Consider the following 25,372-nt stretch of genomic DNA (forward strand, 5'->3'; position numbering starts at 1 on the left):
GACTGACATGGGTTCTCATGCAAACACAAGACCTAATCTTCCAAGATTTCCTACCGTGTATGGTAGAGGGTCTAATAGACTTCCATTTAAACCACCATTTATGTCCAACAAAGCTACATACAATGAGTCCAAGCCAGCAAATGGGGGTTCAAAAAGCAAGGTTATCAAGGAGGACCGTTTGCATGAAATGAGGCTCAAAGGTCTATGTTTCAAATGTGGAGAAAAATGGAACAAGGATCACTTCAAGGTATGCAAATCCAAGGATATGTCCATCAGCTACATTATCACTGAGGACAATGCTAATCATGAGGAGGAGGAATTCCTTGAATGCAATGATGCCTTAGGATGGGGAGATCCTCATGAGGGTGGAGGTTCTCATGATGATGGTTTTGATGAAGAAAATCCCGAGTTTCCTTTTGATCCGGGTGGGAAACTAAAGTTTGCTCATGACAAAATGGATGATGGGATGCCTCTATGCGTGTGGAATGAAAACAATAGTGCACATACTACCTTGTGTACAATCTCTCATGATGCTTATGCGGGAAGTAAGGGTGCCAACACATTGAGATTGAAGATCAAGGTGAATGGGAGAACAGCATATGCACTCATTGATACTGGAAGCACGCATAGTTTTGTCAATAAAAGGTCTTTGAACACTCTCAAAATGCAACCAACTTCTTTACCAAACAAGCACATGGTGCAAGTGGCCAATGGTGATTCAATGGGTTGCACTATGAAGTATCAAAGTACAGAATTGGAGTTGTCCAAGAGCTACTCTTGCAAAGTTGATCTTTTGGTGATTGAGTTGGGACCAATTGACATAGTACTTGGATGTGATTGGCTGTCCACTTTGAACTCTTTTACCATGAACTTACAGAAAAGTTTCATGAGTTTTGTGCATCATGGAGGGGTTATTACATTGAATGGAATGCAAGGGTCCAAGCTCTTCATGATCAATGCTACTCAAATGAAGAAAGAGTTCAAGAAAGAGGGCTATGTTTATATACTACAGCTTTGCAAAGAGGAAGATAATAGCAAAAAGGATTGCATCAAAAATGTGGACATGGTTAAGCTACTCAAGGATTAATTATGAAGATGTGTTTACCATGCCAAAATCAATGCCGCCAAAGAGGAGTGTTGATCACGCTATTGATTTGGAACCAAATGCCAAACCAATCAACAAGCCTCCCTATCGTTTGTCAAAGGTTGAAAAGGAAGAGGTGGCAAAGCAAGTCAAAGAACTCATTGACATGGGATGGGTTGAACCAAGTCAAACTCCTTTAGCTTCTCCGGTGCTACTTGTGAAGAAAAAGGATGGTACTTTCCGCATGTGCATTGATTACCGTGATTTGAATAAGATCACCGTCAAAAATCGTTTTCCAATACCAAGGGTGGATGATCTTTTGGATGAGTTGAAGGGTGCCACATGATTTTCAAAGATTGATTTGCGTTCCGGATACCATCAAATAAGGATGAAAAGTGGTGATGAGTTCAAAATAGCATTTCGTACAGAAAGGGGTCTTTACCAATTCATGGTTATGCCGTTTGGATTATGCAATGCACCGGCAACTTTTCAAGCATTGATGAACAAAGTGCTTCAACCTTTCCTCTACAAGTTTGTATTGGTCTTTTTCGACGACATACTTATCTATAGCAAACATGAGGAAGTGCATTTGAAGCACGTGAAAGAGGTTTTGGAGGTCTTGAGGCAAAACAAGTTGTATGTTAAAGAGACAAAATGTACCTTCATGGCACATGAGGTGGAATATTTGGGTCACATTGTGAGCAAGGATGGCATTTGTGTGGATCCAAAGAAAGTGGAATGTATTAGGAATTGGCCGGTTCCTTCAAACACTCTTCAATTGAGAGGATTTTTGGGGTTATCTTCATTCTATAGGCGATTTATTGCCCACTATGCAGAAATTGCAGCCCCAATGACGGACAAATTGAAGAAGGAAACCTTCTTTTGGGATGCCATTGCCAACAAAAGCTTTGAAGATATGAAGAAGATGCTCACATCAGCACCTATTTTGGTATGTCCAGACTTCACCAAACCTTTCACACAATAAGAGCGGCCGCGGATGCAAGTGGAAGAGGGATTGGTGCGGTACTTTACCAAGACCATGGAGTCATTGCTTATGAAAGTAGAAAGCTGAATGACAAAGAAAGAGAACTCCATGTGTATGAGCAAGAGATGATTGCTATACTCCATGCTATCAAGAAATGGCACCATTACTTATATGGGAGTCATTTTTATGTGAGAAGTGATCATAGGGTGCTGAAGTATTTCCTCACACAACCCAATTTGTCTCCTAAGCAAAGAAGGTGGGTAGCAACACTACAAAACTATGATTTTGAAATCACATACACAAAGGGCAAAGAAAATGTGGTTGCCGATTCCTTGTCTCATATGTGGGCCTGCTCATTGTATGCTATTTCTGAGGTGCATAAAGATTGGATCATGGAGATACAAGAAGAGTACTTGTTTGATGAAGAAACCTCACAAATAGTGCAGAAATTACAGCAAGGTGTATGTGAAGAGTTACCCCATTATGAGCTGAAAAATGGTCTCCTCTACTACAAAGGAAAAGTCTACTTGGTTCCTACTTCATCATTTATCAAGAAGATCATGGAAGAGATGCATTGTACTCCTATGGCTGGTCATTTGGGTGTCTACAAAACCTTTGATGCAATAAGGAAAAGTTTCTTTTGGAAGGGGTTGTGGAAGAGCATTCATGCTTATGTAAGTGGGTGCCGGTCATGTCAATTGAACAAGGATCCTACACATAAACTGGGAGGTAATTTGCTTCAGCCATTGCCCATTCCCGAAGGCAAATGGAGTCATATATCAATGGATTTCATTACTAACCTTCCGCGCACAAAGAAAGGGTGGGACAGCTTGTATGTTGTGGTGGATAGATTGACCAAAGTGGCCCATTTCATTCCTTCCAAGGTCACATATTCAGCCCAAAATGTTGCCAAGCAATTTGTTGATGGGGTTTTCAAGTTGCATGGTATGCCGTCACAAATTGTGAGTGATCGCGATGTCAAATTCATGAGCACTTTTTGGAGAACATTGTTTAAATATATGGGAACCAAGCTTACTCCAAGCACCGCCTATCATCCCGAAACCGATGGTCAAACAGAAAGAGTAAACAAATGGGTGGAAACATATCTACGCCACTATTGTCATGATACTCAAAGCACATGGGATGATTGGTTACCTTTGGCTGATTTTGCTTACAACTCAACATATCATGTGAGCATTGGCATGTCATCCTTTGAGGCTTTATATGGTTACAAGGTCAATTTGCCTATGTTGGTGGGTACATATGAGACTTCTAACCATAATGCCAAGGAGGAAGCTGAAAGGATGCAAGCTTTGTTGCAACAATGCAAAAGTAATTTGAAGGTTGCACAAGAGAAAATGAGACAATATGCCAATGTTCATCGAAGACCATTGGAATTCAAACTGGGAGATTGGGTTCTTTTGAGAATACCAAAGTCAAGATATGCGTCTTTGAAGGGAAGCACCAACACCAAACTAGCTCATCGCTATTATGGTCCTTATCAAGTGATACGAAGAGTTGGGGAGGTTGCATATCAACTCTTACTTCCATCTACAACAAAGATTCATGATGTGTTTCATGTCTCTCACTTGAAAGGATATGTGGGTATGATCGATCAAATGGTTGATGAGTTACCTCCAATGAATGAAGAGGGAATGATTGAATACATTCCAGAAGCTATCTTGGGTACAAGGAAAAAGGTACTTCGCACTCGTACCTTGGTGGAGTATCTTGTTCAATGGAAAGGTTTACCTAAGGAAGAAGCTTCATGGCAACCTATTTCAGCATTGGAGGGATATGAAGCATTGATAGAGCAATATGGGTTGGTGTAAATTCAGCCACATGGAACATTCTTCTCCGAATTTGGGGTATTCATTTGAGGTTTCGAGGACGAAACCATTGGGGAAGGGATGGTTTGTAAGAAAGCATTATGGGCCCAAGGCCATGGACAACTAGTGTGAACTCTTGGGTGGAGTATAAATACCAATGTAAATGGGATTATGGCTCATTCATGATAATGTTATCTGTTCCAAGAATCAATGGTGAGCTTCTCCCGTGAGATGCTAAGTGGTGACTCCTTCATGAGCCACTCCCTTGGTGAGGGACTAACCCACCCCTGTTACTTTCTTTCAGAGTGCTCAAATGGAGTACCAACAAATAAGAAGAGAAACTTGATGTGAGGCTATATAAGGATTTAGCCACACATGAATTAAATATTTGCAACTTGAATGGCTCAAAAAACCAAGTATGCAAAGATTAATTGAACAAATGAAGAATTTTTTCTTACTATGGTATTCTGTAGAAAACAAGCGATTGATAATCTCCCTTGTGTAGCATGTGTGGTTGATTTTTTTGAGAACCCTTTTAGGGGTTTAAATCTTGCTTATATGGATACAAAAACCCCCAAACAATTCCTTGAATGACTCACTCTACAGTGAGTTCTGGACTCTGCAAAGATAGCGGTGTCAATTTTTAAAAAACGCACAAATCTGTTGTAGCGTCGATATTTTTGTGCAATCTAAGAGGCTCAACTATGCGCCTTAATGGAATGAAGAAGTCCCAAGTTGTAGATCACCAAAAGCTTAAGTTTGCATAGAGATGTAAGCCCACCAAGCAGTGTGTATGCTCTGGTGGGAAGATGAGCTAGATTAAGCTTATGATAATAAAATCTTAATGATCTATTAATAATGTTGTAAAAGATGATTAGAGGAGTGTAATTAAGGTACCAAGGGATAACCTAGATTTGATACCATGAAGGAAAATGGAAGTAATGATGCATTTATGGTGGATCAAAGCATATGTATGCCATTAGTGATGGGTGATTAAGAATATGATTAAAATGAGATTAAGCTAATCACACAAGCATGAAGGAAAATGGAAGTAATGATGCATTTATGGTGGATCAAAGCATATGTATGCCATTAGTGATGGGTGATTAAGAATATGATTAAAATGAGATTAAGCCAATCACATGAATCAAACATAAGAACTGATTTTTCATTCCCAAAGGTGCCTTTTTATAGGCCTAGATTACATCCTTGAATATAGGAGATGTGCCTTGATTTTAGGAGAGATGGAGAAGAATGTGGAGAGGTGAAGTGAATATAGAAGATGTGCCTTGATTTTAGGAGAGATGGATCATCATTTTCCAAAATTCCAAGTCCATTGTATTACAAAAATGCATCCTCTGAACTCTCCGTTGAAGACCAGCTGGCCAACCAACGAGATCCAGTATCAAATTTTTGTTCCCAAAAACCTTTCCTTTTTTTCCATCACATATCTTCCTCGACGTACGCCTGGGTGTCCTGGCAACCCCGCGAGCCCATGCATCTCCTGGTTAGAACCCTCTAGGATCCTACTTAGGTGTCCTAGCACTTCACTCAGGGACCGCTTCGTCGGTCCTTGCCCATCGTACCGGAAGCGTACCATTTTAACTGTATCGAGGCTGGTTAGGACTTCGACAGGCTTTGTCGTAGGCGACATCCCTCGTTGACGACTCCCTGCTGGCTATTCCAAACGAACCTCCTCTTAGAAAAACATTAGCCAAATGCTTCCTCCAGCATTCTGGCGTAAAACAATCCTTTGAATGAAAAAAAGAGTTTCCAATGCAAGTGAGATTCCAGTTTGAGATCAGTTCCAAAGACCCTTTTTCTAATAATTTCCAATTTCATAATGAGGATCCTTGATCTCTCATAAGGGTAATCTACCTGTCATTTTATCCATTTATCCAACTAGATTCTTGGTGAGATTGGTCAAGGAAAAACTAGATTAGTACCGGTAGACTATTCTTTGGATTTAGTAACTGGAATTGGTCACGAAGTTTTTGTTTGATTCAGTTCGAGAGAAGGACAATTAGGTTTATTGTCCAAACTCTTGTAGTCTAACTAAATTCATTTAGCTTAGTTCCACGAGAATTCCTTTGAACTAAACATCTAGTTTTCGGGTAAATATCCATTTAGTGATTTTAGTGATTCAAATATCCAAGATATTCTTTTTTCCACATAAATTCTCAACCTTAATTCATTAGGTAGAATTATGATGAAAATTCATCTTTTGACATTAGAATTTAATTCAAATCCATCTTTTCTCAAATATCATGGAAATTCATCTTTTAACTAAAATATCAATACCTATTTTTTTGAATAAACTTGAAATCTTTCTTTTTCTCATTTCAATGAGTGCAATCCAATTATCTTGGGAATTCCTCTTTTCCATAAATTAAATCTATTAAAATTCTTCTTAAAATTACATAAAAATAACCATTAATTCCATTAAGCTAAAAATTTCACTTTTCTCATCTAAACATTTGAATTCCAATATAGTGGGAATTCCTCTTTTATCATTTAAACTTATCCATGCAAAAAGATAAATTTAACTAAATCTCTTAAATTTTAAATAAAAATCTCTTTCATCATAAAAATTTATCTATACAAAAAGATAAGTTTAACTATATTTTCTCCTAAAAATTAAATAAAATCTTCATTAATTCCTTTGCACTAGGAATTATACTTTCCTTATTTAAATATTTGAATTTCAATATGGTGGAAATTCCTCTTTCATCATAAAAGTTTATCTATACAAAAAGATAAATTTAACTAAAATCTTTCATAAAATATACATTATTTTAGCATTCTATTTTTTTTTCTCTAAATCATTGGAATACATGGATTTCCAATGTCATGGGGATTACTCTTTTAACATAAAAATAAATTACTAGAAATTTCTCTTTTTTCTAATTTACTAATTATGCATAAACATAAAAATAAATTTCTTCATGATTACAATGAGAATCATTCAATTAATCTAGAATGATAATTCCTAGAATATGGTAGGAAGTCCTCTTTTCATATTTTGAATGAAAATGTTTTATGTGTTTATTTTACAGAAATTTTACCATAGCTCCGCTTGCTATTACTGATAATTCTCAATTTAATTGAAAGAATGAAGTTTAATATTATTGATATGATTAGAATGACCACTAATTGGATCATTATCCAATTATGGATTGATTCATAATTTCTCTATCAAATACATATCATAAAAGCATTTAAAAGCCATTATTTTGGCCTCCAATTAGACAAGCATAGAAATTACTTTTGGATTAGAGAAATGCTTCATGAGAAGCTTCATTTGGATTGAGAATAGGTCATAGGAATGACCTTTCTTTGGGGGGGAGAGAGAGAGAAATGCTTAAAAACCATTAAAATTAAGCATAAATGAAAATTTATGTGTTTCTTTATTACAATTCATAAAAGAACTAAAGTAATTAAAAGCCATTCAAATTAAAGCTTCTCAAGCTTGAGAGGGGTTGACAAGAGAAGCATTTGGAGTTTTAATTAAAAAAAAGATAATAATTCACATTTTACCTTCTAATTTACTTGATTCTTTGATCACAGTAGAGGCCCCCAACCAATCTATTGGTTTTGTATGTTGTAGGAGTTACCAAGGAAGATTGAAGAGAGAGAGAAGCTCCAATCTCTTCAATTTTGTAGAGGTTTTTAGAGGATAATAGAAATTAAGCTTAGTTTAGAGTAATACCGGCATAGTTTAGTTCACAGATAATAATACAAAGGAATGAGGGTCTATTTATAGGAGAGGGAGGTCACTAACTGAGTCCAACTGAGTTCTAGAATTTTCCAGTTTGAGTTTGGCTGAATTTGGACAAGATTTGGACCAATTTGGCTCCCTTTTTTATTTGGTTTGATTTAGGAGAGAGGAGAGAAAAAAATATTCTATTATTTTTTAGTTTTAAACTCAACCAAGCATGTGAAGTAGGTGCCTCCTTGAAGGTCTCCCTTTTCCTTACACATGTGTCAAAAATGAATGATTACTCCAAAATATCTCATTTTTTTATTAATACTTTATAATTTTTAACTAATAAACCTAGTACTTGGTCAACTCTTCATCTTATGTGGGTATTTACTCATTTTTTGGGTATTTTCTTTTATTCTTTTCTTTTAACTAATAAACCTAGTTCTTGGTCAACTCTTCATCCTATGTGGGCATTTACTCATTTTTTGGATATTTTATTTTATTCTTTGGATTTATCTTGTCCCAACACTTGGATTAGTCTTATTGGTCCATAGGAACCTTAATTGGACCATAATTAAAAAAAATAAAAAATCTGGACCCTTAGGCTAAGGTCTTCTGAATCAATTTTAATTAATTCAAATTGCACATTAAAAAATCTATTTTGATTTTTTGTTTCAGAGAAACTTTTTTTTGATAATTGTAAAATTTATTTATCCAAAAATATTCCAATTTTGATTTACCACTCTCTAGAAATTTTTATCTCACTAGGCAAAACAAGGAAAAATGATATTTTCTTGTATTCAAAAACATAGAATGATTACAAGGGATTGAAGTAGAGGCTTATATGATATTCAGGCTGAGGAGGAATCTTACATCCTAACTAAATAAGGTCAGTCTCAAGGTGAGTGAAAAGAATCTTCCCACTCGCTAATTCCACTTGTATACGTTTCCCTGATTTTTGATTTAAGACTAATTTATGCAAACATCCTAGGGAAATAAAAGAATGAGTACTGCCTAAATCAATCAAAAGCTTGAATTTCTTACCTTGGTACTCTGCTGGAGTCTGGAGGATTGAGAATTGACAGTTATTCCCCTGATGTTCTATCCCTGCATAGATCTGTCCTTTCTCTTCCTCTACTTCCTCAGCTATGGTGACTGCTCTGGCTGCTCCAGTCTAAGAGACAGAACTCTCTCTCTTTGGTTATTCCAATTCTGGGAGGGAGTTTGGAAACTGCTTTGCATGGAGGCTGCAGAGGCTGAGCTGGCACTCTTCTGGGGTTACCTTGATTTTGGCGCTGGAGACCCTGATTGGACTGATATGAAGGAATCTGTCTCGAAACTCTAGGACCCTGACTTTTTTGGCCCACAAAAGGAGATGGGCAATCCTTGAGGTGGTGCCCAAGTCCTTGACATCCGAAGCATCTGTTCTTGCTTCGAAGGTCTTCCCTTTGCATTTTGGAGAGAGCCGAAGTTCTTGAGAATGTACTTCGGCGGGGGAAAGGTATTCCTTCATTTCTGAAGCTTCCCGTCTCCACATTTTGGTTAGGACCTTTGTGTCTCTTTGGAGGTGGAAAGTTGGAAGAACTTCCCGGTGTCTAAAATCTTTTGAAGGATGAGGGAGCTGGCTTTGGCGGGACTTTCACGATGAAGGCTTTGGCAAAGTCCTTCGCCATTCTGAGAGCCTCTGCCATGGACACTGGCTTGGCATTTTTGACCAGTGTGTCCAAGGGTTCGTTCATTCCCTGAATGAACCTGGCCAGAGGTGGTGAGTATTTGAGTAGAAGAGCAAAGGCCTGCTGGTGATATTCCTCGATGGTTTTGCTCCCCTGCTTTAGCTCTAAGAATTCGTTCATTTTGATTTCCAAAAATCCAGGGAGACAAATCTCTTTCTCAAATAGGTTTTAAGGTCATTCTAGGACTGAGTATTTCTATCCAGACTGGTTGGTGTCACAGTGGTTCTTCCATGCCACCCTGGTTGCTTCCATTGTTTTCAGCCTGGCGACAAGAGCCATTTTGCTCCGCTCATTGTAGCCTGTGACGTCAAAGTATTCTTTCCACCCATTTCTCCACGGCCTCGCCCAGGTTCTCCCCTTCTCCTTTGAAGGGTCCTGGTGGCTGAGTCCTATTTATATGAAGAGCCTTGCAAACGTCAGGGTCAAGCTCATCATCTTTAGAGAGAGAGGGTCTGGCTGACAGCCACAGTTTCCTCGTCTCATGATTCGGCCAAAAATTATATATTATTAAATTTTTATTTTTGATATCGTCCCACGAGATCCTAAGACTTAAGAGGTTTGGAAAACAATTTCTTAAACAAGACAATGATCTTATTGGAGATCTATGACATATGTCCGATAATAGATTTTTCTTTATTAATTCATCCATAAACAATCACTTATACAACAGGAAATTTTTCGCTAGAAAATATTTCTTTATTTATATAAAAGTTGCAATATGTACATAGAGTAGCTTGGCTCCAGAATTCAAAATCTCCTCGGGAGACGCATAAGACGATGGTACTGGGCCATAGCCATGCCCTGATACAAACGTTCACTTACTGACGAGGGAGCTATTATTTTCTCCTTAGGAATAAAGAAACTAAGGAGTCTATAGACTTGGCATGAAAGTCTAAAATTCGGAGGCGTTGAATGATATAGAATGACACCATGTACCATTTTTAGCTTTAACAGAATCATTGCCAATGAGACGTTGTGCCTCAGCATTGCACGCCGGTCGCAAGAGGCGTGGACATACTACCCTGCAAACCACTTATGCTATCGTCTCTCCGCTGGGTCACGAAAATATAAATCCTCAAAATGGCGTGCGAGTCTTGTTTGGCTTATTCGAGTTGAAGTGGAAGAGATGAGATGCTCAAAGGCGAACGCAGTCATGTCTTGTGACTGGGTGAGGTCAGGAATACCAGATAAGTAAGGAACTTCCATCTATAAAAATAATTTCTTTGATTAAAAATTCTTCATTAAAGAAGCTTACGGAATGAAAGTACATTATGAAAAATGCTTTTTTCTGAGTTTATTATTATCAATTTCTGATAAGAACTTGTTTATCATTATTAGCTTTAAGAACTTCCTGCTAGTGGCGGAAGTAGCGTCGCCCTCTCGCCGCGCGGGACGGGGGTCCTGCACACTCGGGGCCTTGCCCGCGGATGTCTGGGATGAGAGGCTAGCCCGGGGGGCAGTCCCTCTGAGATCGGGCCCGGAAGACTCCCCTTGCATGGAAGGCATGGGCGATTCCACCAGGAAGGGGAAAAATCTTTTAACTAGGAGATTACACTAACGAGTCAAGTCTTGACTAAATTAAACTGATCTGACTGAACCTGAAGTCACATGGTCAGATCAAGAAGAGACTTGCACTTGGTCCATGGAATCATCTCTTTTTTTCTCATTTCTGAGGCACAGCCGATGATCCCCTCCCATAGAAAAAGGTCTTCTCAGGATTTAAACTCATTAACCTAACTAATCGTATCTAGTTGTTTCTCAGGAATCCTCCGATCCAGCCTGCCCATGGGTTAGCCAACCACCCGACCAACTGATTTGATGGGATTCCTTTATAAAGATTTGATTGGGTTTTTGCCCGGGTACTGAGGAAAAGAGTTCCCAGGCCCCTAGCCGGTGATTCATGCAAAAATCAATTAGGCATACCACGTACACACCCAATATGAAATTGCCATTTATAACAGATTTGACTGGCTTTAAGACAATCCTTGAATAAAATTATAATATTTTCGATCATCATTTTTCAAAATTCCAAGTCCATTGTATTACAAAAATGCATCCTCTGAACTCTCCGCCGTTGAAGACCAGCTGGCCAACCAACGAGATCCAATATCAAATTTTTGTTCCCAAAAACCTTTCCTTTTTGTCCATCAGATATCTTCCTCGACGTATGCCTGGGTGTCCTAGCAATAGCGAGCCCATGCATCGCCTGGTCTCAACCCTCTAGGATCCTACTTAGGTGTCCTAGCAGTTTACTCACGGACCGCTTCGTCGGTCCTTGCCCATCGTACCGGAAGCGCACCATTTTAACTATACCGAGGCTGGTCAAGACCTCGGCAGGCTTTGCTGTGGTGGGCGACGTCCCTCGACGACTCCTCACGCTAGCTGTTCCAACGAACCTCCTCTTAGAAAAACATAAGACAAATGCTTCCTCCAGCATTTTGGCATAAAATAGTCCTTTGAATGAAAAATAGAGTTTCCAATGCAAGTGAGATTCCAGTTTGAGATCGGTTTCAAAGACCTTTTTTTCAATAATTCCCAATTTCATAATGAGGATCCTTGATCTCTCATGAGGGTAATCTACCCGTCATTTTATCCATTTATCCTACTAGATTCTTGGTGAGATTGGTCAAGGAAAAACTAGATTAGTTCCAGTAGACTATTCTTTGGATTTAGTAACTAGAATTGGTCACGAAGTTTTTGTCTGATTCAGTTCGAGAGAAGGACAATTAGGTTTAGTGTCTGACCTCTCGTATTCAATTTAGTTCCACGAGGATTCCTTTCAACTAAACATCTAGTTTTTGGGTAAATATCCATTTAGTGATTTTACCAATTCAAATATCCAAGATATTCTTTTTCCCACATAAATTCTCAACCTTAATTCATTAGGTAAAATTATGATGGAAATTCATCTTTTGACATTAGAATTTAATTCAAATCCATCTTTTCTCAAATATCATGGAAATTCATCTTTTAACTAAAATATCAATATCTATTTTTTTGAATAAACTTGAAATCCTTCTTTTTCTCATTTCAATGAGTGCAATCCAATTATCATGGGAATTCCTCTTTTCCATAAATTAAATCTATTAAAATTCTTCTTAAAATTACATAAAAATAACCATTAATTCCTTTAAGCTAAAAATTTCACTTTTCTCATCTAAACATTTGAATTTCAATATAGTGGGAATTTCTCTTTTATCATTTAATCTTATCTATGCAAAAAGATAAATTTAACTAAATCTTTCTCCTAAATTTTAAATAAAAATCTCCATTAATTCCTTTGCACTAGGAATTACACTTTCTTTATTTAATTAATTGGATTCCAATATGGTGGGAATTCCTCTTTCATCATAAAAATTTATCTATACAAAAAGAAAAATTTCACTATATTTTCTTTTAAAAATTAAATAAAATCTTCATTTATTCCTTTGCACTAGGAATTACACTTTCCTTATTTAAATATTTGAATTTCAATATGGTGGGAGTTTCTCTTTCATCATAAAAATTTATCTATACAAAAAGATAAATTTAACTAAAATCTTTCATAAAATATACATTATTTTAGCATTCCAATTTTTTTCTCTAAATCATTGGAATACATGGATTTCCAATGTCATGGAATTTACTCTTTTAACATAAAAAAATTACTAGAAATTTCTCTTTTTCCTAATTTACTAATTATGCATAAACATAAAAATCAATTTCTCCATGATTACAATGAAAATTATTCAATTAATCTAGGATGATAATTCCTAGAATATGGTAGGAAGTTCTCTTTTCATATTATGAATGAAAATGTTTTATGTGTTTATTTTACAAAAATTTTACCCTAGCTCCGTTGTGCTATTACTGATAATTCTCAATTTAATTGAAAGAATGAAGTTTAATATTATTGATATGGTTAGAATGACCACTAATTGGATCATTATCCAATTATGGATTGATTCATAATTTCTTTATGAAATAAATATCATAAAAGCATTAAAAAGTCATTATTTTGGCCTCCAATTAGACAAACATACAAATTACTTTTGGATTAGAGAAATGCTTCATGAGAAGCTTCATTTGGATTGAGAGTAGGTCATAGGAATGACCTTTCTTTGGGGGGAGAGAGAGAAATGCTTAAAAACCATTAAAATTAAGCATAAATGAAAATTTATGTGTTTCTTTATTACAATTCATAAAAGAACTTCAATAGTAATCAAAAGCCATTCAAATTAAAGCTTCTCAATCTTGAGAGGGGTTGAGAAGAGAAGAATTTAGAGTTTTAATTAAAAAAAAGACAATAATCCACACTTTACCTTCTAATTTACTTGCTTCTTTGATCACAGTAGATGCCCCCAACCAATCAATTGGTTTGGTATGTTGTAGGAGTCACCAAGGAAGATTGAAGAGAGAGAGAAGCTCCAATCTCTTCAATTTTGTAGAGGTTTTTAGAGAATAATAATACCGACATAGTTTAGTTCACAGATAATAATACAAAGGAATGAGGGTCTATTTATAGGAGAGGGAGGCCACTAACTGAGTCCAATTGAGTTCTAGAATTTTCCAGTTTCAGTTTGGCTGAATTTGGACAAGATTTGGACCAGTTTGGCTCCCTTTTTTATTTGGTTTAATTTGGGAGAGAGGAGAGATAAAAATATCCTATTATTTTTTATTTGGTTTGATTTAGGAGAGATTTGGACCACTTTGGCTCCCTTTTTGAGTTGGTTTGATTTAGGAGAGAGAAGAGATAAAAATATCCTATTATTTTTGAGTTTTAAACTCATCCAAGCATGTGAAGTAGGCGCCTCCTTGAAGGTCTCCCTTTTCCTTATTACACGTGTCAAAAATGAATGATTACTCCAAAATATCTCTTTTTTTATTAATACTTCATAATTTTCAACTAATAAACCTAGTACTTGGTCAACCCTTCATCTTATGTGGACATTTACTCATTTTTGGGTATTTTCTTTTATTCTTTGGATTTATCTTGTCCCAACACTTGGATTAGTCTTATTGGTCCATAGGAACCTTAATTGGACCATAATAATAAAAAAATTCAAAAATGTGGACCCTTAGGCTAAGGTCTTCTGAATCAATTTTAATTAATTCTAATTTCACGTTGGAAAATCTATTTTGATTTTCTGTTTCAGGGAAATATTTTTTTGATAATTATCGAATTTATTTATCCAAAAATATCCCAATTCTGATTTACCACTCTCTAGAAATTTTTATCTCACTAGGCAAAACAAGAAAAAATGATATTTTCTTGTATTTAGAAACATAGAATGATTACAAGGGATTGAAGTAAACGCTTATATGGTATTTAGACTGAGGAGGAATCTTACAAATTAGGTGTTAAACCGTCATCTAAATTATCTCCACTTCCCTCCTTTATTCATGGACCTAAAAGTGACTTGCCTTCCTAGATTCAAGCTGATTGATCTAACCACACCTACTGATGAAACCATGACCTCCTTTGGCTAATTTTGAGCTACCAATTAACCCTTTTACATAATGGTAATGATGGACAATAACCTTTGTGTGGTTTTATGTTGTAAGATTCCTCCCTCCAGCTTTTGAGGTGTAAAGGTTTAAGAACCTCCCCTTCTATTCTTGTAATTATTCCTCTCTCTGAAATAGAAGAAAGATATTGTTTTACCCTATTTTGGCCTAGAGAGAGATAATCCAAAATTAAGACATCTTTGGATATAAAAATCCTCCTAGTGTCTAAAATGGATTCCCCGGAAACATAAATTCAAAATGAACTTTCCAATGTGCATTTGGAATTAATTGAAAATGTGTATAAAGGACCTTACCCTAAGGGTCTACATTTTCAAAAAATTTCAGATTATGGTCCAATAAAGGTTCCAATGGGCCAATTGGATTAATCCAAGTGTGCGGATGAGATAAATCCAAAAGAATAAAAAAAATACCCAAAAATGAGTAAATGCTCACATAAGATGAAGAGTTGATTTAGTACAAGGTTTATTAGTTAAAAACTATGAGATATTACTAAAAAAATGAGATATTTTAGAATAATGATGCATTTTTAACACCTTGGTATAAGGAGAGGGGGACTCTTGAGATAGGCGCCTATTTCACACATGTGGAGGGGTTTTAATTCAAAAAGATTATGATATTTTTATCTCTACTCTCTCCTGGATCAAACTAAATCAAAAAGGAAACAAAACTGGTCCAAATCTTATCCAAATTGAGTCAAACTCAACTTGAAAAATTCTAGAATCCAGTTGGACTTGGTTAGTGGCCTCCCTCACCTATAAATAGACCCTTAGTCTTTTGTAAAAAAAATCTGTGAACTATAAAAGACCAGTATTACATTAAAATAATGATATTTTCTATTATCCCTTAAAAATCCTCTACTTTTGGAGAGCTTGGAGTTTCTCTCTCTATTCAACAACTCTTGGGGCTTTCTTCTCAACTTACTAAACCAATTGATTGGTTGGGGCCTTAACTTCTAGATAAATAAGCAAGCCAAACCTAGAGGTAAGAAGTAATTTCATGGTTTTTGTTAATATTCTCAAATGATTTCACTTCTCAATCCCTCTCAAGCTTGAGAAGTTTCTAATTAGTTGTTTTTAGTGCAAATCAAGCTTTCTCTAAGAACTTTAATGATTAACCACAAAAAAGTTAATTTTTATGCTTAATTAGAATGTTTTTTATGTATATCTTCTCTCTCCCAAAAGAATAGACATTCCTATGGCTAATTCTTTAGAAAAAGAATGCTTCTCATTGATAAATTCTTAATTCAAAACCAAACTCTAAGCTCGTAAAGCTAGAGGTTAAGAAAATGTTTTTTTTATGCTTTTATGATAATAAAATAATGGTAAATTCTTATAAGTAGTTAAAAAAACTACTTTTAAGTGATTATAAATGTGAGAGATAAATCTTATTATTTTAGGAAAAGAAGAATAGTAGAAATAGCTTAATTTATTAGATTAATCATAATTAAGATTAAGATTATGCTTAAATTTATGTTTTAATTTTATAATTTGGATTTAAATTTATGAATAGATCTTCTATCATAATTGTATTGCAATGCCTTTTTCTTTTCTAGAAAAATTAAAAATTATTAGTAATAGCAATGAAGCTATGGTAAATACATATCTTATTTTTATGCATAATGCTAAAAGAGGACTTCCTACCATATTCTAGGATTGGACATCCTATGCTAAAAGAATGATTTTTCTCATATTTAGGAAAATAAATTTTTAATATTTATGCATAAATAATTGATTAAAGAAAAGAAGAATTTTTGGTAATTTTATTTTTATGCAAAAAGAGGAATTCTCATGATAATGGAGATTCATGTAATTAAATGTAAAAAGAGAAATTTTGGTATATTAAAATAATAAATAATTTTATTTAATTTTAAGAGAAATTTTAGATAAATTTATTTTATGCATGAGAAATTTTTAAATGATAAAAGAGGAATTCCCATGACATTTGGAATTCCATCGTAAAAGTGGAATTCTTGGCATAATTGAAATAATGGATATTTTAATTAAAGCAAAGAGGAATTTTAGATAAATTTATTTTATGATAAAAGAGGAATTCCCATGACATTTGGAATTCAATCTTTTAAATGCAAAAAGAGAAATTCCCATGATAATTGAGATCCAAGCAATTAAATGGTAAAAGAAGAATTTTTTATAAATTTATTTTATGCAAAAGAGGAATTCCCATGATATTTGAGATCTAAGAAATTAAATGGTAAAAGAGAAAATTTTAGCATAATTCAAATTATGAGTATTTATCAAAAGTGAAATTTTGAGCATTATTAATTTGATTGAAAAATATGGGTAAAAGTGTTTTTTGTAAATCCCATGAATCTTTTACTCAAAAGAAGAATATTGAATATATTTCACTTGATAAATTTGAGAAAGAATATGAAAATATCCGTCCAGAAAAAGTACCTTTAACTAGGCCAAGCAATTGGCAGAAATTTAGAAAAGTCTCATCGCTTCGAAAGTAGAAAATGTTACTAAAAGTAAATATGAACACGATGTGAATAAGATATGAAGGCGATGTGATAGGATGTGATAAGATGTGAGTGGATGTGATGAGATGTGGATGGGATGTGACGTGATGTAAATGGATGTGGATGTGGATGTGAAGAGATGTGGATGGGATGTGACGTGATGTAAATGGATGTGGATGTGGATGGGATGTAAATGGATGTGGATGTGGATGTGATGAGATGAGATTGAGATGTGATGATATGTGAAAGGATGTGATGTGATGGAAATGGATGAGAATGAGATAAGGATGGGATGTGATGTGATGTAAATGGATGTGTAGAGATGTGATGTGATGTAAATGGATGTGGATGTGAACGTGATGAGATGAGATTGAGATGTGATGATATGTGAAAGGATGTGATGTGATGTAAATGGTTGAGCATTGGATGTGATAAGATGTGAGTGGATGTGATGAGATGTGGATGTGATGTGATGTGATGTAAATGGATGTGGATGTGAATGTGATGAGATGAGATTGAGATGTGATGATATGTGAAAGGATGTGATGTGATGAAAATGGATGAGAATGAGATGTAGATGGGATGTGATGTAAATGGATGTGGATGTGGATGTGGAAGAGATGTGGATGGGATATGATGTGATGTAAATGGATGTGGATGTGAATGTGATGAGACAAGATGAGATTGAGATGTGATGATATGTGAAAGGATGTGATGTGATGTAAATGGATGAGAATGAGATGTGGATGTGATGTAATGGGGATGGAATGTATGTGATGTGATGTGGATGCAATGAATGTGATGGATGTGAATGGGTGTGATGAATGTGAATGGATGAGATGTGATGTGAATGAATGGATGTGAATGTGATGTGATGATATCTAAATGGATATGATGCGATGTGAATATGATATGATGAGATGTAAATGGATGTAAGTATGATGAGATGAGATGTGAATGGATAAGATGTAAGGTGAATAAATGTGATGTGATGTGGATCTAGGTAGATGTGAATGGATGAGATGTAAGGTGAATGAATGTGATGCGATGTGGATCTAGGTAGATGTGAATGGATGAGATGTGATGTGAATGGATGTGATGTGATGTGATGTGGATCTAGGTAGATGTGATATGAATGGATGTGATGTGATGTGATGTAGATATGGGTAGATGTGAATGGATGAGATGTGATATGAGATGTGATATGATGTGATTGGATGAATGGATGAGATGTGATGAGATGTGATATGATGTGATTGGATGTGATATGATGTGATATGATGTGATTGGATGTGATATGATGTGATATGATGTGATTGGATGAGAATGGATGATGGACGATGAGAATACATATGACTGAATGTGGAATAAGTAATTTGAATTGATGTAGAAGAATGTGGAATAACGAGAAATGATGTGGAACAATGTGAAAAGATGACAGTTCGTTAGAAACTGTATTTATGACCTATTTTTAAATGACTGTTTTATGTCAAGAATGCTGGACAAGCATTTTGACCTTCTTGTGAATGGGGTCGTGGAGACCTAAGTGATAAAGTTGCAACAGCCGACGGAGAGTCAATGGAGGACGTCTCACCTAGCAGAGTCGATGGAGGTTTTGACCCGGTTGGATTTAAATAGTGAGCTTCCGCGGTACGGTGGATGAGGGACCAAGAAAGCGGCCTATGAGTGAAGCGCTAGGTGACCTACAAAGGAGCCTTGAGGGTGCTAACCATACGGTGCTCTGGCTCTAGGTCGCCTAAAGATACCCACGCGTACGTTGAGGAAGAAAATGGAACAAGGAGCTAGAGTTATTTTCTGAACTCGGGCATGGATCTGGTTGATTATCCTTGTTGGTCCTCAACGGATGAGTCCATGGCTCTTTTATATGGATCTATTGGTTGATCTTGCTGATCTTCAACGGAGAGTCCATCTGGATTTTCATAAGTGAATATATTTTCAGGTACTATAAGCTAGGAACTATTTAAAAGGCCCCTGAGTGAACAGGTGGTGAGCATTCTAGTTGCTAATGATGCCATAGGTACACTGATGAAGGAATGATTGGAAATTAGAATTCAACCTGGATATTTTGGAGGATTATAATCAGTGATACTACGGTTTCATAAAAAGATTGTTTTAAAGCTGTGAAACAGGCAATTTTATATTGGGTGTGTAAGTGGTGTGACTATCTTGAAGTTTGTTTGCAGCGCCGGCTATGGGGCGTGGGAACTCTTTTCACTGGTACCTTGGGCAAAACATAATCAAATTCCTAAATGGATCCTATCACTACACTGATTGGGCGGTTGGCTAACCCATGGGACTAGGCTGGATTGATGGATCCCTAAAATGAGACTCAATTCTGTTATGTTACAGATATGAAGTAAATCCCGGATAGTCTTTGTTCTATGGAAAAGAATCAATGGCTGTGCCTCTCCATGAGGAAAGAAGCATTAGTCTCTATGATCCAAGTGCGTCTCTTCCTTGATATGAACATGTGACTTATGGGTTCGGTCGGATTAGTTTGGTTAGTTAAGGATCTTGACTACGTTAGAATAAAAAATAATCCTAGAGGAATCGCCCGTGCTTTCTGGGCGAGGGAAGTTTTTACGGGTTCGGTTTTGGAAGAACCAAGGGATAAGTCTCTTGTCTGGATATCCGTTGGTGGGCGAGGCCCCGAGTGAGAGGCTCTGCCCTGTGTAAGAAGTGCTACTTCCATTGCTAGCACCCTGGAATTCATTGCGCAGAGGGGGTAGGAATCTTTCAGCTGGTATCAGAGCAAATTGGCTAAAGTGGATCAACCGAGAAGCAAGAAATGTCAAAAATTTACGAAGTACTGCAATTGTATAAAATACCTGACTTGCTTGAGGCCTCGATATGATGGTATTTACCTCATAACTCCAAAGACCGTGACTACCTGTATATGCCGTGGGTATATCTGTAGCTCTAACAATATATACGAGTAAATCTAAGACCTTGAAATTATAAGCAAAAATGCTATCCAGATGAAGAATTCAAATGTTGGTTGATATGATTTTAGAATTCTAGTTGAGAATTGATGAGTTGATTTGGATTCTGATTGAAAGATGATGATTCTTGAATTCTGGTTGAAAGAAGATAAGTTGAACAAAGCAACAATGAGGATGAATGGTACGAATCCCAATGATGATATTAGTAACTGGAATTAGGATTATGACTTCAGCAAATCACTATGAGATTAGTGGATTGTGCTGACAGATTGCTACTGTTAACCTTTGACCCAGTGGATCTAATTAAGGGATGACAAATTGAGAACCTCCATAACTAAAATTCCCGTAGAGAGGAATGATCAGATGAAATTTTTTGTCTGATGGACCATTACTCTATTAAGAATATGAATGAACTATTCTCTGATAATGAGTTCTGTATGCTCTTCTTGTAGAAGGGATCTTTATCCCAGGATTATGTGGGGGGCTGACCAATCGAAAGAACCCCAGAATCAGTTGGATCTAAAGTCGGATTTTAATTATAAATAAAGGGACTTAACAAGAATTTTCGTATTGATAGGATCATGGCTCGAAGTTGTCGTGGTAAGAATGTTAACCCCCAACTCGATGAGGAAGAGCTCGACTCGGATGTTCATAAAACTCTTCATAGATCGCAGCCTAGACCTTTCAAGGGTGAAGGGGGAAACTTGGGTGAGGTTGTGGAGAAGTGGATCGAAGCAATGGAAGAAAACTTCGATGCACCGGGTACAATGAGAAGAGTAAAATGGCTCTTGTAAGACTGAAGATAGTAGAAACGGCTAGAGTGGCATGGAGAAACCAATGCAAGATAGACCGTCTGGATCGAAACATCCAAACATGGAATGATCTCAAGATTTACCTAAGGAAGAGATTCTGTCCTCCCGGATTTCTGGAAACCAAGATGAATGAATTCTTAGAGTTAACCCAGGGGAGCAGAATTATTAAAGTGTATCACCAAACGTTCGCTCTCCTCAAATACTCGCCACCGCTGGATGAAGAACAGCTGATGGGGCCAGGTTCATTCGGGGACTGAACAAACCTTTGAATATCCTAGTAAAGAATGCCAAGCGAGGTTCCATGGCTGAATTGTGCGGATGGTGAAGGATTTCACCAAGGCCTTTGATGTCAAGGTCCCGCCGAAGCCAGCACCATCATCTTTCAAAAGGCTTCTAGATCTAGAAGGTGATTCCAACCTTCCACCGCCTAAGGGACAATAAGGTCAAGCTCAAGATATGGGAAGTTCTAGAATAGAAAGGTCCTTTTCTCGGAACTCAATCCCCTGGAATTCAACTTTAGAAGTTCTACCCTTGAACAAGGAAGTGAAATGCTATAACTGTCAAGGAAGTTGACATCGTAGTATGGATTGCCCATCTCCTTTTGGATCAAGGTTTTCAGGGCGAGGAAATCATGGATCAAGATTCCAGACTCCAGCTCCTTCCTTCCAGAGTAATCAAGTTCCTTTCCATCAAAATTAGGGAATCCCAGAGGTAGATCCTCTAACAAACCCTCAGTTTCAATCCAAAGTAATGCAAGACCTCTGCCGCCTCAGAATAGGGGAAGTCAAAGAGAGATGTTCCCAAATCGGCCGTCCACTTCCAAGGCAGTATTGCTTGAAGCAATTGAAGAAGAAGAAGATGAAAGAGATTATACTCCACTTGCAAGATGAAAGAGATTATACTCCACCTAGAAGATGAGAACATCTTGCATTTTTTACATTCGAGGAATGAACAAACCCTTGGATACCCTGGTGAAGAATGCTAAGCCAGTTTCTATGGCTGAAGCAGTGCGGATGGCAAAGGATTTTGCCAAGGTCTTTGTTGTCAAGGTCCCGTTGATGCCAACACCATCATCTTTCAAAAGATTCTTAACCTCGGAAGGTGATTCCAACTTTCCGCCTCCTAAGAGACAATAAGGTCCTAGTTAAACCTAGGATATGGGAAGTTCCATAATGGAAGAAAGGCCTTTTTCTCAGAATACAAACCCCTGGAACTCAACTTCAGAATTTCCACCCTTAAACAAAGGAATTAAATGCTTTAATTGTTGCCAAGGATACAGTCATCGTAGAATGGATTGCCCAACTCGTTTTGGATCAAGGTTTTCAGGACAAAAAAGTCATGGACCAATATTCCAGATGCTAGCTCCTTCCTTCTAGAGTAATCAAGGTCCTTCCCGTCTCAAAATCAGAGAAACCCCAGAGGAAGATTCCCTAACCAACCCTCAGCTTCAATGCAAAGTAATGGAAGACCTCAGCCTCAGAATAGGGAAGTCAAAGAGAGATATTCCCAAATTGTCCATCTACTTCCAAGGCAGTAACGCTGGAAGTAATCAAAGAAGAAGACGAAAGAGATTATCCTCTAGCTGTGCGAGATGAGGACATCTCACGTTTTTTAAGTGGGGTAGGATGCAAGATTCCTCCTTCCAACTTTTGAGATGTAATTTAGGTATAAGAACCTCCCCTTCAGTCTTTGTAATCATCCCCTAATTCAGAATGCAAGAAGACATTATTTTACCCTGCTTTGGTCTAGAGAGAGAAAATATTCTAGAGAGAGATAATACAGTTATGAAATATATTTGGATAATAATTTTCTCCCAGCCAATAGGAATAGATCCCTTGAAAGAGAATTGGACATCTTGGCCTAGGGGTATAAAATTTCAAAAAAAATCTTATTAAGGTCCAAAGAGTGTCAAGAAGGGCCAATAAGGTTAATCCAAGTGTTGGGATGAGAAAAAGGCAAAGAATATAAGAAAATCTCCCAAAAATGAGTAAATTCTCACATAAGATGAAGAGTTGACTAGTATAGGGGTTATTAGTTAAAAAATGAGATTTTTTAGTAAAAAAATAGAATTTTTGACACCTCAGAATGGGGAGAAGGGCTCATGAAGGAGGCGCCTAGAAATCACATCAAGAGGGCATTTTTTAATTAAAAAAGTGAGATATTTTATCTCTCCTCTCTCCTCCTTCAAACCAAATCAAAAAAGTGAGCCAAACTAGTCTAAACTTGTCCAAAATGGATCAAACTAGAGTAGGAAGCCTCTAGATTCTAGTTGGACTTGGTTGGTGGCCTCCCTCACCTATAAATAGACCCCCATTCCTTTGTATTTTCATATTGGAGTAACTATATGCTAGTGTAATTTTTAATTTATTATATTTACTTTTGTGAAGCTTTGGAGCTTCATTAATCCTCTTCTTCTCTTGGAGATTACCCTCTTTTACTTGGTGGCCAAGCTTCTTCTTTGAGGGCTTCACATTTCCCTAAAGAATCAAGTCCCAAAAACCAAACGTAAGCCTAAACAATGGTGTTTTTTCTAAATGGTAATCTTCTTCCCAACCCCTCTAATGCTTGGGAAGCATTTTAATCTATGGGTTTTTCTTTTAAAACCATGTTTTTATTGATTATGTTGTTAAAAATAGATTAATACTAATCTTTTAAGCTTAAATGTAATGTTTTGATTTGTAAATCTCTCTTTAGGTAAGAATACTCACCTTTATAGGATTAATCCTTCTTGGAAGGATAGATCTTAGTCCTAATCTTATTTTCTTAACCGAATCTCTAGGCCTAACAAGCTAGAGATAAAGATTAAGTTTTTTTGTGATTTTTTAAGCTAATTAAAATGAGGATTAGTTCATTTATGCTTGTTTTATGTTAGAAAAATTCATATTTATTCATTCTAAAGTGAAAGAGATCTTGGGCTAACATTCTTATAATATGAAAGTCATATTGGGTACTTTTCTTAAATAAATAAGGTGCTTATGTTTATGTTTAACCTTAGGCTTATGTATAAACTAATTTTTATGTTAAAAGTGTAATTTTAACCATTCTTTTTTTAGAGTAAATGCGGGGAAACTATAGCAAAATTTTATCATTAGAAATTGAAGGATTTTCACAAATAAATTTTTATATTAAAAGTGAACTTTTGGGCATTTTCATTTCATAGAAAATGCGGGGAAACTATGGCAAAATTTTATTATTAAAAAATGAATTTTATGCATGAATAATTTTTATGCTAAAAGTGGAATTTTAAGCATTCTCATTTCATAGAAAATATGGGAAAGTTATGCTAAAATCTTTATCATTGGAAAATGGAATTTATGCATAGATAACTTTTATATCAAAAGTGGAATTTTGAGTATTATCATTTCTTAGAAAATGTGGGAAGCTATGGAAAAATTTATATCATTAGAGAATGAATTTATGCAAAATAAATTTTATGCTAAAAGTGGAGTTTTGAGCATTATTCATTTGCTTGAAAAATAAAGAAGGTTATGCACAAAATTCTAGATGAATTATGAAAATGATTCATTTAGATAAAAAAAAATTATGAATGGATGTGAATGGACGTGAATGGATGTGAATGGATGTGAAATGATGTGAAAAGATGTGAACGGATGTCATTAGATGTGGATTGATGTGAATAGATGTGGGAAGATGTGAATAGATGTGGATTGATGTGGGAATGATGTGATTAGATGTGGATTGATGTGGGAATGATGTGATTAAATGTGGATTCCTCTGGGAATGATGTGATTAGATGTGGATTCCTATGAAAATGATGTTATTAGATGTGGATTGATGTGGGAATGATGTGAATAGATGTGGATTGATGTGGGAATGATGTTATTAAATGTGGATTCATGTGGGAATGATGTGATTAGATGTGGATTGATGTGGGAATGATGTTAATAGATGTGGATTGATATGGGAATGATGTTAAGAGATGTGGATTGATGTGGGAATGATGTGATTAGATGTGAGAAGATGTGGATTGATGTGGGAATGATGTAATTAGATGTGGATTGATGTGGGAATGATGCGATTAGATGTGGATTGATGTGGAAAGATGTGAATAGATGTGGAAAGATGTGAATAGATGTGGATTGATGTGGGAATGATGTGATTAGATATGGATTGATGTGGGAAGATGTGAATAGATATGGATTGATGTGGAAATGATGTGAATAGATGTATATTGATGTGGGAAGATGTGAATAGATGTGGATTGATGCGGGAATGATGTGATTAGATGTGTATTGATGTGGGAATGATGTGTTTAGAT

This window comes from Cibotium barometz, chromosome 10 (genome assembly GCF_041138505.1).
Source record: "Cibotium barometz isolate CiBa-2024 chromosome 10, ASM4113850v1, whole genome shotgun sequence".
In the NCBI taxonomy this organism is placed as follows: domain Eukaryota; kingdom Viridiplantae; phylum Streptophyta; class Polypodiopsida; order Cyatheales; family Cibotiaceae; genus Cibotium; species Cibotium barometz.